This window comes from Syngnathoides biaculeatus, chromosome 10 (assembly GCF_019802595.1).
Source record: "Syngnathoides biaculeatus isolate LvHL_M chromosome 10, ASM1980259v1, whole genome shotgun sequence".
In the NCBI taxonomy this organism is placed as follows: Eukaryota; Metazoa; Chordata; class Actinopteri; order Syngnathiformes; family Syngnathidae; genus Syngnathoides; species Syngnathoides biaculeatus.
Window position 1 is genome coordinate 28,568,780 of NC_084649.1, and position 13,076 is coordinate 28,581,855.

The window sequence follows — 13,076 nt, forward strand, 5'->3', positions numbered from 1 at the left end:
AAAGCAATTGGATGTGTAAACTTTCTTGATATACTTGGGATCAGAAAAGGAGATAGAATGAGTACCCATTGAGATTTTCTTACAATGTACAGTACATATATAAAGTATTCACAACCCTTAAAATTTTCACTCTTTGCAGCCATTTGCCTAAATCAATTGTTGTTTTTCCCCTCATTAATGTACCCACCACACCAAACTGACAGAAAACAATGGGTTGAAATTTTTGCAAATTGCAGAAAGCTTGCGAAAAAGAAAAAGTATCACACACACTATTTAGACTGCTTGAACACATTTAACTCAGGTGTTGTCCATTTCTTGTGATCATCCTTGAGATGATTGTACGGCTTCATTAAGTTCCAGCTGTTTGATTATACTAATTAGGCTTGATTAGGAAATACACACACCTGTCTATATGAGACCTTATAGCTCACAGTGCATCCATCCATCCATCATCTGAACCGTTTTGAACATGGGAGTGCTATCTTCACGCATGAGGTGGAGTACATCCAGAACTGGTTGCCAACCATTGGCAGGGCACACAGAAACAAACAACCAGTGTATGTCAGAGTAAAAGAATCATGAGGTCAAAGGAATTACCTGAAGAGCTCAGAGACAGAATTGTGGCAAGACAGCGATCTGGCCATTGTGATGAAACAAATTTCTGCTGCACTTAAGGTTCCAAAGAACACAGTGGCCTCCACAATCCTTAAATGGAATATGTTTGGGACGACAGCGTGTCAACTCTGTTTTGTCACCTTTTCTGATTAATTGAGATTTTGAGAATTGTGCCTTATTTTTGACTTAGTTATGTCTAATGTGATTTTACAATAAGTTATCTACCATGACCGAAGTTAAATAATTCTTTCTGTGAGAGAAACAATGTAGGGAATGATTTAGTTTCTGATTTTTAAACTTGAAATAGTTCAAATTTTAGACTTCAGCCAGCCGTGGGTGTGGTCTTCCCTCATCTAATTTGCTCCTCATCCTTTTTGATCCATACTCAACATGTTCAAACATTGACTCTCTTTCTTTATCTCATTCTTTTGCTGTTGCTTTTTCCATTATCTGGACCTTGCTGGTTGCCAACCAGCTCGATGGCCCCCAACCCTTTTTCTTTTGTTCGGGCTCAGTCACCGTGAGAGCCTGGGATGACGATAGACCCAGCTAATTGTGGTGACCACTAGGTGATCAGAGGACGTAGGACGCGGTACTCTTTAAGCAGAGTGTGGTCACTCTGAAGTTGCCAGCCAGCCACAAAACAGGCAGGAGGAGAAACAGACATAACGGTCTCAACCACCAGTTAGCGCTTTATGGCAGAGTGGCTCGACGGAAGCCTCTTGTTTGTGCAAGACACGTGAAAGCCCACATGGAGTTTGCTGAAAGAAAAAAAAATGGGTTTAAGATGGTGACAAATAAGATCTTCTTGTCTGATGAGACCAAGATGGAACTCTTTGGTCTTGATTCTAAGCGGTATGTGTAGCTAGACGTAAAAAAAATGTGTGGCGAAAAAACAGTCACTGTCCAGTGGAGTCCCAACAATGAAACATGAAACATGCGGATGGCAGCATCATGCTGTGGGCATGTTTTTCCAGCTACAAGGACAGGATGTCTGTTTACAATTAAAGGAAAGAAGTTTGGATGTTGTGTTTAATAAAAACAAAATACAATGATTTGCAAACAATGTACAACCTATGTTTATTGAATGCACTACAGGGGCAAAATCTTTAACATTTAAACTGGTAAAGTTTTTTTTTTTTTTTAGAAAATAATCATTAAATTAGAATTTTATGACTGGAACTCATTCCATAAAAGCTGGAACAGTGTCATATTTACCACTGTTACATCACCTTTTCTTTTAACATTCAATAAACATTTGGGAACTGAGGACACTAATTGTTGAAGCTTAGTAGGTGGAATTCTTTCCCATTCTTGTTTGATGTACAGCTTCAGCTGTTCAACATTCCAAGGTCTCATTTTTAAAGGGAAACAGGTCTGGACTGCAGGGAGGCCAGTCTACTATAGTTCCTGCACTATTTTACGACAAAGCCACACTGTTCTAACACGTGTTTTGTGGTTTGGCCTTGTCTTGCTGAAATAAGCAAGGGCATCCATGAAAAAGATGTTGCCTGGATGGCAGCATATGTTTCTCCATAACCTGCATGTACCCTACAGCATTAATGGTGCCTTCACAGATGTGAAAGTTACCCATGCCATTGGCACTAACATAGGCCCATACCATCACAGATGTTCGCTTTTGAACTTTGATAATATCCATAACAGTCTGGGTGGTTCTTTTCCTCTTTGGCCCTAAGGACAAGACGGCCACAATTTCAAAAAACATATGAAAGGTGTACTTATCGGACCGTAGAGCACTTTTCCACTTTGTGTCAGTCCATCAAATATGAGCTCGGGCCCAGAGAAATCAGCGTAGTTTTTGGGTGTTGTTCATAAAATAGCTTTTGCTTTGCATTGTAGAGCTTACAGCTGGAGGGCCAACTTGTATTTACTGACATTGGTTTTATGAAGTGTTCCTGACCCCATGGGGTGATATCCTTTACCAATTGATGTCGGTTTTTGATGTAGTGCCACGTGATGGATTGATGGAGGTCACAGGCATCTGATGTTGGTTTCAGCCTGAAGTTTACATACATGATTTCTTCAGCTTCTCTGAAACTTTTGATGTTGACATGGACCGTAGGTCATAAAATCCCTAAATTCCTTGCAATTGTACATTGAGAAACATTGTCCTTAAACTCTTTGACTATTTTCACAGTTGTTCATAAAGAGTTCAAGTACTGAATTTTCGTTTGAAGACAGAAGTTAAAAAAAAATCTCAAATTTTTCGTTTGAAAACCGATTTGTTCGATAACGGGGACAATCAAGAACTGAGTATTCACTGTACATAATTCATAGGGAAAAGCCCATTCGATGCAGAAACAATTTTATTTTTGTTTTTGTTTGAATTCAAGTAAATGTTTTCTTTGAACAAATCACCTGCGTCAGTGGATTACTCCCCCCCACTTTTTTTTTTTTTTTTTGCAAGCAAAGACCAGGAATAATGCGTCATAATTACGTTTTAGTAAAAACACTCGCTCAAAAACTCAGATGGATATGTAAACTTCGGGACTGAAAGCCTTGGAGTTTCGGCTAAAGGAAAAACACTGACATCATAAGGACTTTGAACTGTAAGTTGGCTGCTTCGGTATGAGCTGCAAATTAACTGCCTTTATTGGAATTGCAGAAGCATGTTGTGGAGGAAGCTACAATAGTGTTCGCAATTGTGCTTTACCTTTTTGCTTGGTGTGGAAAAAAATGCGTTCATAATGGATGAACAAAACATTGGAAAACGTAAAGTGAAAAGGAGTGTCAAGGCTGTGGAAGAGCAGAAAGTGAGACAGTTGCATGCACACAAGCAGAAACTATCCCAGATAACTGCAATGATAAGACAAATTAAGCATCTTATGGAAGAGGATTCAAATGTCAACACTATAAAGGATAAAATGCATATTGATTTCAACAGTATGCTTAATTCTAGACTGCAACAATTTATCGATGAGGAATTTTTAAATGACCAGCAAAATTGATTTGAGCCTAAACATAAATCACCAAATTATTTTGGGGGAAATGTGAAAAATGAATGAAAGATGTCGACACGTGAGCAAGCAGAGGAGTATGAACTCTATCCAGTTTATCAAAGTCTACTAAATGAACAAGTAAGAAAGGATCACGTTGTGGAAATGTGTTGTCTGCAAATTAATCTCAGAATAAAGGCAGAAATGAAACATGCATCATTAAAAGCAAAGGCTGCACGGATCTTTTGAAAAGAAGTTAGCTATAGACAAGAAATAAATGGCTTTAAAGGCTCGAAAAGAGATGTATGCAATGCAGACTGCTCTGGGAGTGTCAGTTTTACAAAATTATGAATAACCATAAACAGGAATGAGCATATTTGATGAAGAAGGGCAGGCAGATGAACAAAGTCATGACGCAGAAAATGCCGGCACACAGCCACTGCAATATAGCTCAATTTCATCCAACCAGCACAACGATCGGCCAGTACTAATGAAAGGAAGTGTGACACAACCAAAAGTGGACTGTGAGAAAGAAAGAGTGCTTTATAGTTTATGTAAGGTCATCTCTCAACAAATTTGTGTGACTGAATATCTTGTAAAAAACACGGCACTATTACTCCCTGATCTCAAGATTGCAATATTTAACGGTGATCCTCTTGAATATAAATCCTTTATTAGACCAATGGAACATGGAGTACAAGGCTGAACGAGTGATAATTATGACTGACAGTTTCTTCTGCAATACACAAGTGGACCACCACATGACTTAATCAAAAGCTGCTTGCTCAAGGAGCCCTCATTTTGTTACGTAAAAGCCAAACAAATGCTGAAAGAGTTTTTTTGTTGGTGACTACAAGATAGCAGAAGCCTACATTCAGGAGGTCTTGGGTTGGCCAGTGATCAAACCAGAAGGTAGTGATGCATTACAGTCTTATTCATTGTTTCTCACAGGATGCTTAAATGCAATGTCTGATATTAGCTATATGGAGGATTTGGACAATACAACTAACATAAATGCGCAAGTAAGTAAGCTTCCATATAAGGCCAAAGAAACCTGGCGAAAAGTTGCATGTGATACACAATCAAAAAACAAGCAAAGAGTAAAGTTCAAGGACAAGTGAAGGAAACGGAAAAGAAAGTAACCACTATGCCTGCTGCAAAGTAAGTCAACATGGTCTCCCAATGTTCATAAACTCAAGGATGAACCTCATAAAGAAAAATTGAATTTTGGAGAAGTAATGGTCTATGTTTTGATTGTTTAAAACGGTCATTTGAGTAAAGGATGTAAAGAAAAGGCACGTTGTCTAGAATTTTCTCTCCTACATCCTACCTTGCTCCACATTAACTTTTAAGGGCAAAGAAGAGGAAATGGAAAAGGGTGAACAGCAGTGTCAAATGATCTTGTCCAAATGTCAGAAACTATTGATGCCATTGGGGCCGGTAAAAGAGACTGCTCTCTTTCAATAATTCCAATACATGTCAAATCTCAAAAGGAAAGGCGGCTTGTGACGACATTTGCATTTTTGCACCACGGTAGCATGGTTACTTTTGTTATTGAGTCACTGATGTATCAGCTGAGCTTGAATGGACACAAGACGAGCAAGTGAATAGAATGAGAAAGGAATCAGTTGTGGACACTCATATTGTGAATGAGCTGGAAATTAGTGTCCTTGACGAAGATCAGTTTTATCCAGTTACCTGAACTGTTTTTAAAAAGAAACATTCCTGTTCCCAAAGACAATATTCTTTGTCAAAGGGATGTTGATAGTTGGCCTCACCCAAAGGAGGTCAAAGTTCCTCAGTCCAAGCTGAAATTGGACTACTCATTGGATCAAACTTTCCCAAAGCGATGGAACCACAACAATATATCAGTACTGTGGAAGATGGACCTTATGCAGTGTTCGCACACGGTGACACAGTGCAAACTCAATGAACTGGCAAATCCCAGTGACAAAAACTCCAACTTAAATCCCTGTCCAATTACAGTCTGAATGTGAAACAGCTGTGACAAGTGTCAGAGGTGGGACCGCCCAGAGCAGTGGTCTGGCCACGCCCCTCTTGGCAGTGGCCAGGACTTGCTCATGACAGTAAGGATAATACTCGACTGGACAATAAATAGACCACTAAAAGATGGAAATGACATGAAGGAGGTAAACAAATTAGCTGAATAAACAAAATATCAGTGACAAAACTCTCCGAGCTCTGGCAAATGCATTCAAGTATGACTTGCTTGATGTCATAATGAAAAGAATGAGTGGTTGAAGTAGGATCACCAGTTCATCCAAATGATTTCTCACTCTCCCAAGCTTTCTGATGGTCATTATAGTGTTTTTTTTTTTTTTTTTTTTTTTTTTTTTTACCTGTGAAAAATAAGTCACTTCATCCATCAAAGAATAGGTCAGTCGCTGAGTATTGCGCATTATATCTGAAGAAACGATTTACAAGAGATGCTAACTTTCACACAGATGTATTATGAAGGACTAGATGTTAATATCACTCTGTTCATACATATTTTGGCTCTAATAAGGCTCTGTGAGATGTTCAATTAAGCGATGGCACCCTAAGGGTTATCAACTGGGCTTCCTTCCGTCATCAAGTGTTTCGGTGATAGACCCATGACACTCTCGAGAGGGACCAGCAGTGAATCCCAGTGTCCCAGGTTTACCCCCTAGGTGTATTAATTCTGTTGAAGGCCCAATTGAGGTCTTTTCTCTTTATCCACAGCCACTGGCTGGCCGTTTCCGCAGCCTTGGAGAGATCTCTTACGGCCTCCCATCTCTCTCAGTAGCCTGAATGTTGAAGAGGCTATAAACCCTCTGCAGTCTACTTCCACCGGGCGTACCTCTGCTCTCCAACCTTGTTGTTGCACTTCGGCCGCATGTCCTGCATACCTCAGTTACTTCTGCTCGTACGCCTCCTTGACTGCCCCCACCCACAGGACTGTAAATTCAATGATGTAGACGAGCTTGAGAGAGGCAAACCAAAGCACTGGATCTGGTTCTAGAGTGGTAGCTGCAATCTCAGATGGGAAGCAGAGCTTCTTGTCCAGGTCTGCCAGCAGCTTCCAGTCTCGTGCACTGCCCAGCTGTCCGCTGTATGCTGCCTTATTGGTGTGGCCGGTTTGACTCTCCCCCTACCGAACAAACAGCCTTGGTTGCCAGTTGGCTGCAAGGTTGGAAGGGCGTTCACCCTCATCCGCTGGTTCTTCAGAACACCAGCGAGACACTTCAGCACTTGGTTGTGCCGCCAAATACAATGGCCTTGAATAAGGCTGGTCTTGCAACCAACCAGAATGTGCTTCAGTATTGCAGGACTTAGGCATAACAGTCACTTGGGCTCTTTGGCATACCACTGGTTTAGATTCATGATATACAGCTCTGATGGTAAAGTTTCCCCTGAATGCCTCCATCTTCCACAGCTCTTTCCTGGTAATCTTCCTTGCCTCCACTCCTTCCCAGGCCAACTACTGCCCTTGCTTGGCCTGCGACACAGCTTGGGCGCACCTTTTTGCTTCCTCTTCCCGACGTACCTCCTGGACTACCAGCTTGTGCTGCTCAGAAATAGTGGCTTTACGCCATAATGGGCTACTGGCCTCAAGCCTACGGCCACTCCTCCCCTCCTGCACTCAGCCAACTATGTCCTTGTGTGCTGCTGAGTGCTGCTTTTGCCTGTTAAGTTGCAGTCAATGGAGTCCACTTCAGTCAAGTGGCCAGGATGGGGGCAGTCTGGGCTAAAAGTGGATCGCTACAATCCAGTAGCCTCATTTCCATACTTACTTTGGCGCACTTGTACTCCTCTGCCAGGGTGGAAATGGACAGGTCTAACATCCCTTTACTGTAAAGCCCAAGCATTTGGGAAGGCCAAGCCATTTTTTTCACAAACAAGCTGACCAGTCTCTCCAGCTTTTCTATCTTTGAGAGTGGGATCTCATACAGTGTTACTGGCCAAAGGAGTCAAGGAAGTAACCGTACTGCATGCACCGGAGCTACAACTTCCCAGGCAGAAGGGTTCTGTGAATTCTTTCCAAGCCACTGGCCACCTCCTTTCTGAGCTGTTCTACTTACTCTTTGTCCTAAAGAGGGAAATCCTCCCATCGGCCTAAGCTCTTCACAGGTTTCTTGGAGACAGTTTGAATGGACCTTTCTGACTAGCATTCTTAAGCTCCGCCCCCTTACCTGCAATTGCCATGTCCCACAAGTTTCCAAAATGGTGACTGAACAGAAAAGGTTTTAAGTCGATTCTCTATTGCGTATTCCATAATTCCAATTCCATAATATAGTAGTATGAGTTTTGCCAAATGCGTCAGACTTGTCCAAGACAGTTCTACAGAGAGGTCTCAACTATTTCACGCAAGGATATGTACACGGAATTAAGATTTTGGATGGAGCAGGACACAATGTCAGAGTTACAGTGAAATGTTGGCGATCGATGCAAAAAAATGTTTGACAACTCACAAGCTTCGTATTGTAATCCAACAGGATAAAATAGTGGAATCGTACTGCACATGTAAAGTAGGGTAAGTAATTTTTACTTGGAAAGATCAAGAGTTTTTTTTTTTTTAGGTCAAGCTACAAGATAGCAGCCATTCCCCCTTTTAAACACCACTGTGCAATAGCGAGAAGTGTGCACGGCTCTCTATGCCATGTGTACATTATGCAAGTAACTGGGTGTATTCATTTGATATGGCTCAAAATAGAACTCAATGCTCCGTCTTAAAAGTCCGATGTGATACAAATAGGCAAATAGACATGTCTCTTGCATGACATCCCTCATTTACGTATCACTAACCCGACTCTTCAGCATAAAACATTACACACTTCATTCAGCAGGTCAGTGATACACTAACAAGGTGAAAGTTGTTCTCCTGCAATGTGTAATTCACTGATAATAATTAAATCAAACTCAGAGACGATACTTCTCCCTTACCTTCGAACATACAGCCTTGTGTTGGTTGATATTGTTCACATTTAGTTGGACGTGCGATCTTCCGCAAGCCCTAATCTATCATAGACACTTCGTCAACTGTGTTTTAGGCTTTGGAAAATGAATCAACCGGGCCCTTTGTAACCTAGCAGGATATCTTTCATCAGAATTGCACGTTCCCCAAGTGCATCTGAGGACCATTTTCTTTGTAACATTAACTTTTCCAAGCGCACGCTACTGACAACCAGTGTTGCTTGTGTGACAACATGGGCGTGTCAAGCCAGGGGTTAAGACAATGTGTCTATCTGATTGGCTATTATTGTACCAGTGATTGACAGGTTGGAAAGGTCCATTAGTTCCTCAACAATGTGAAAGCAGTGGTTTGACAGTTTTCCCTTGATGATGGAGATGCTTTGAGATTTACTCGGCTTGATCTTCATGCAAGCCATCTTGATGTTTTCCTGGAGCTTTTTTAACACTCATGCAGTGGAGGCCTTGGCTATGGTAAGTGTGGTGAGGTCATTCATGTAGGCTCTGACTGGATGCAACCTCACCCCAGGTCTTACTCGCTGCGCACCAACCACCCAGAATATCTTGCATTCATGGACAGCATGCTCAGCAAAGACAGTGAAGCTTAACACCATATCTGAAGTAACAGAAGGATGGACGTGGTATTTGCTGCACCATGGATTTACACATCCCGTGAAGCAGAAGCTCTGAGTAGTCTTTGATTGTACTTCCAGCTTTCACAGCGTGTCTTTGAACCAGCAACTCTTACAAGGGCCATACCTGACAAGTTCCCTTGGGGAGTTCTTGCGAGATTTAAGCAGAAAGACGTGGCTATAATGGCTGACATTGAAGCAATGGTTTATCAGGTCCGAGTAAGCAATGAAGATACAGATATTATTAGATTTTCAGGTGGCCTGAGGGAAATTACAAACAAGAGCTAATTGAATGTAAGATAATGTTTCACATTTTTGGGGCATCGTGATTCCCAGGCATTACAAATTTAGCGCTGCAGATATGTGCACTGAATTTTGAAAAGGAATTTAGTCAACAAGCTGCCCAGGCAGTCTCAATTTTTTTTTACATTGACGACTGCCTCAAGTCGGTACATGATGAAGAAGCTGCAGTTGGTCTTAATGCAGACTTAAATGGGATGTTGCCCAAGGATGGATTTAGGCTAGCAAAATGGTCTAGCAACAGTAGGATGGTGTTAAATTCAATTCCAGAAGTGGAAAGAGCAAATGGATTTCAAGATTGAGACTTGAGTAAAGACAGCTTACCTATTGAGAGAGCTCTTGGAATCCAATGGTGTGCACAGTCAGACGAGTTAAGGTTCAAAATCAATGTCAAAGTGCGACCGTACAGTAGGAGAGTACTGCTTTACCTTGTCAGTTCCATTTATGACCCTTTGGGCTTCCTCTTTTCAGTAATTTTGTTTGCTAAAAGAATTCTTCAGAACTTGTTGGTTAAGGCTTGGATGCTATGAGGACTTGCCAGAGCACGTCATCAAAGATTGGGAAAAGTGATTCTCAGGTCTGCAGCAACTTAAGAAATTTGGAATCAATTGATCCATCAAGACAAAGCAGTTTGGCTCAATAGTTTTTGCACAATTGCATCATTTTTCAGACGCGAGTGGAGACGCATATGGAACAGCGAGCTATTTACTGTTTCGTAATGCACACGGTAAAGTTCAACCTACTCTGATGATGGCAAAATCAAGAATTGCACCGTTGAAAATTCTAACAATACCAGGAGTTAATTGCAGCTACTGTCGCTGTTAAGATGGATAAGCGTTTGAAAAAAGAGCTAGAGTTGGAACTTCAAAATTCTATTTTTTGGACAGATAGCACAGCTGTGCTTAGGTACTTGAACAGCAAATGCGCAGGATTTAAAACTTTCGTGGGCAACAGAGTTGAAACAATTTTGGAGCACTCTAAAACTTCACAGTGGAGGTACATCAATGGCATTCTTAATCCTTCAGAGCACGTCTCCTGAGGGCAAACAGTAGAGGCCCTCTTTAAGTACATCACCTGGCTTACAGAACCAAGTTTTTTGCTCTGTGTTCTTGATCACTGGCCTAAAAATCCAGACTCAGGAATAATGCATGATGATCACAGAAGTCAAAAGAACAGCTCAGGTAAATGTGGTTCAAACACAGGTACAGTACATCAAGGAGCTACTGATCAGTTAATGACCCACAATTACTACATCTCGGACAGGATTAAAACGTGATGTCTCTTGGTTTCTCAGACTTAAAAAATAGCTGAATTGTGTGTAAACAAAGGAGACAGAACCAAATGCAGCAAATACTGAAGACAAACAGGATGATTTTGAAACAGCTTCCAAAGGAGGGCACTTAACTTGTAATAATTTACAGGAAGCTGAAATACAGTGAAGAAAATAAGTATTTGAACACCCTGCTATATTGCAAGTTCTCCCACTTAGAAAATATGGAGGGGTCTGAAATTTTCATCATTGGTGCATGTCCACTGTGAGAGAGATCATCCATCCATCCATCCATTATCCATCCATCTATTATCTACCGCTTTTCTGGGTCGCATGGGAAGTAGCTTCAGCAGGGATACCCAGACTTCCCTTTCCCCAGCCACTTCTTCCAGCTCTTCCGAACGGATCCCGAGTTGTTCCCAACCCAGCTGAGAAACATAGTCTGTGTGTCCTGGGTCGTCCTCGGCGTCTCTTTCTGGTGGGACATGCCCGGAACACATCACCAGGGAGGCGTCCAGGCGGCATCCGAATCAGAGGTCCCAGCCAGTTCATCTGGCTCCTCTCAATGAGGAGAAGTAGCGGCTCGACACAGATCCCCTCCCGGATGACTTAGCTTCCTGCCCTATCTCTAATTGAAAGAAAAGAAGAAGAAGTATCTGGGATCTTATTCTTTCGGTCACAACCCATAGCTCATGGCCTTAGGTGAGGGTAGGAACGTAGATTGACTGGTAAATTGAGAGCTTCGGCTTTCGACTTAGCTCCCTCTTCACCACAACAAACCGATACAAAGTCCGCATCACTGCAGACGCTGCACCCATCTGTCTGTCGATCTCCCGCTCCATTCTTCCCCCACTCATGAACAAGACCCCAAGATACTTGAACTCCTCCACTTGGGGAAGGATGTCATCCCCGACCTGGAGAGGGCACGCCACCCTTTTCTGACTGAGGACCATAGTCTCGGAGTTGGAGGTTCTGTTTCTCATGCCAACCGCTTCACGCTCGGCTGCAAATTGTTCCAGTGAGAACTGGACTTCACGGCTTGATGAAGCCAACAGAACCACATCATTTGCAAAGAGCAGAGATGCGATGCTTGGGCCACCAAACCGGACACCCTCTACGCCTCGGCTGCACCGAGAAATTCTGTCCATAAAAGTTATGAACAAAATTGGTGACAAAGGGCAGCCTTGACGGAGTCCAACTCTCACCGGAAACGAGTCAGACTTATTTCCGGCAATGCGGACCAAACTCGTGACAGTGGTCATACAGGGACTGAACAGCTCGTATCAGGGGGTTTGGTACCCCATACTCCCAAACAACCCCCCACAGGACTCTCTGAGGGACACAGTTGAATGCCTTCTCCAAGTCCATAAAACACATGTAGACTGGTTGGGCAAACTCCCATGCACCCACGAGGATCCTGCCGAGAGTGTCAAGCTGTTCCACTGTTCAACGGCCAAGGCGAAAACCACATTGCTCCTCCTGAATTCAAGATTCGACTTTCGACGGAGCCTCCTCTCCAGTACCCCTGAGTAGACCTGACCAGGGAGGCTGAGGAGTGTGATCCCTCGGAAATTGGAACACACCCTCCAGTCACCCTTCTTGAAAAGGGGGACAACCACCCCAGTCTGCCAATCCAGACTACATCTAGTCGGAACATCTCGGCCTCACGCACCAACTCGGGCTACTTCCCTGCCAAAGAGATGACATTCCATGTCCCTAGAGCTAGTTTATGCAGCCGGGGATCGGATCGTCTTTGGCCACCGCCCAACTCACTTCGCACCCGACCCCTATGGCCCCGCTCACAGGTGGTGAGCCCATGTTACCCTTTCAGGCTGTGCCAGGCCGAGCCCCATGGCTGCATTGCCGGCCACTAGGCGCTCACCTTCGAGCCCCACCTCCAGGCCTGGCTCCAGACGTGGACCCCGTTGACCCGTGTCCAGGCAAGGGAAACAAAGATCCAATTTTTGTACTCATCATCGGGGTTTAGGAGTCGTATTTTTACTTTCCACAAGACGTCAGCAAGATACTGTACTTTACAATCTCTACAGTGATGAGCTGTTCGGCTCTTGCACGACCACTGTCAGAGTTTGGTCCGCGTTGCCAGCAATAAGTCGGACTCGATTCCGGTGAGAGTTGGACTCCGCCAAGGCTGCCCTTTGTCACCGATTTTGTTCATAACTTTTATGAACAGAATTTCTAGGCAAAGCCGAGGCGTAGAGGGTGTCCGGTCGGGTGGCCTCAGCATCGCATCTCTGCTCTTTGCAGATGATGTGGTTCTGTTGGCTTCATCAAGCCGTGATCTCCGAATCTCAGTGGAGCGGTTCACAGCCAAGTGTGAAGTGGCTGGGA

The 13,076-nt window shown here is 43.2% G+C and overlaps 2 protein-coding genes across 29 annotated transcripts in view; one reads left to right on the top strand and one right to left on the bottom strand.

Moving 5' to 3' along the window:
• The window catches only part of phf2 (PHD finger protein 2), a 236,429-nt gene that overhangs the window by 70,076 nt on the left and 153,277 nt on the right, over positions 1 to 13,076 (top strand). The window lies entirely within an intron of this gene.
• The window catches only part of LOC133506967 (general transcription factor II-I repeat domain-containing protein 2-like), a 129,181-nt gene that overhangs the window by 28,220 nt on the left and 87,885 nt on the right, over positions 1 to 13,076 (bottom strand). The gene's annotated exons all lie outside the window — the stretch shown is intronic.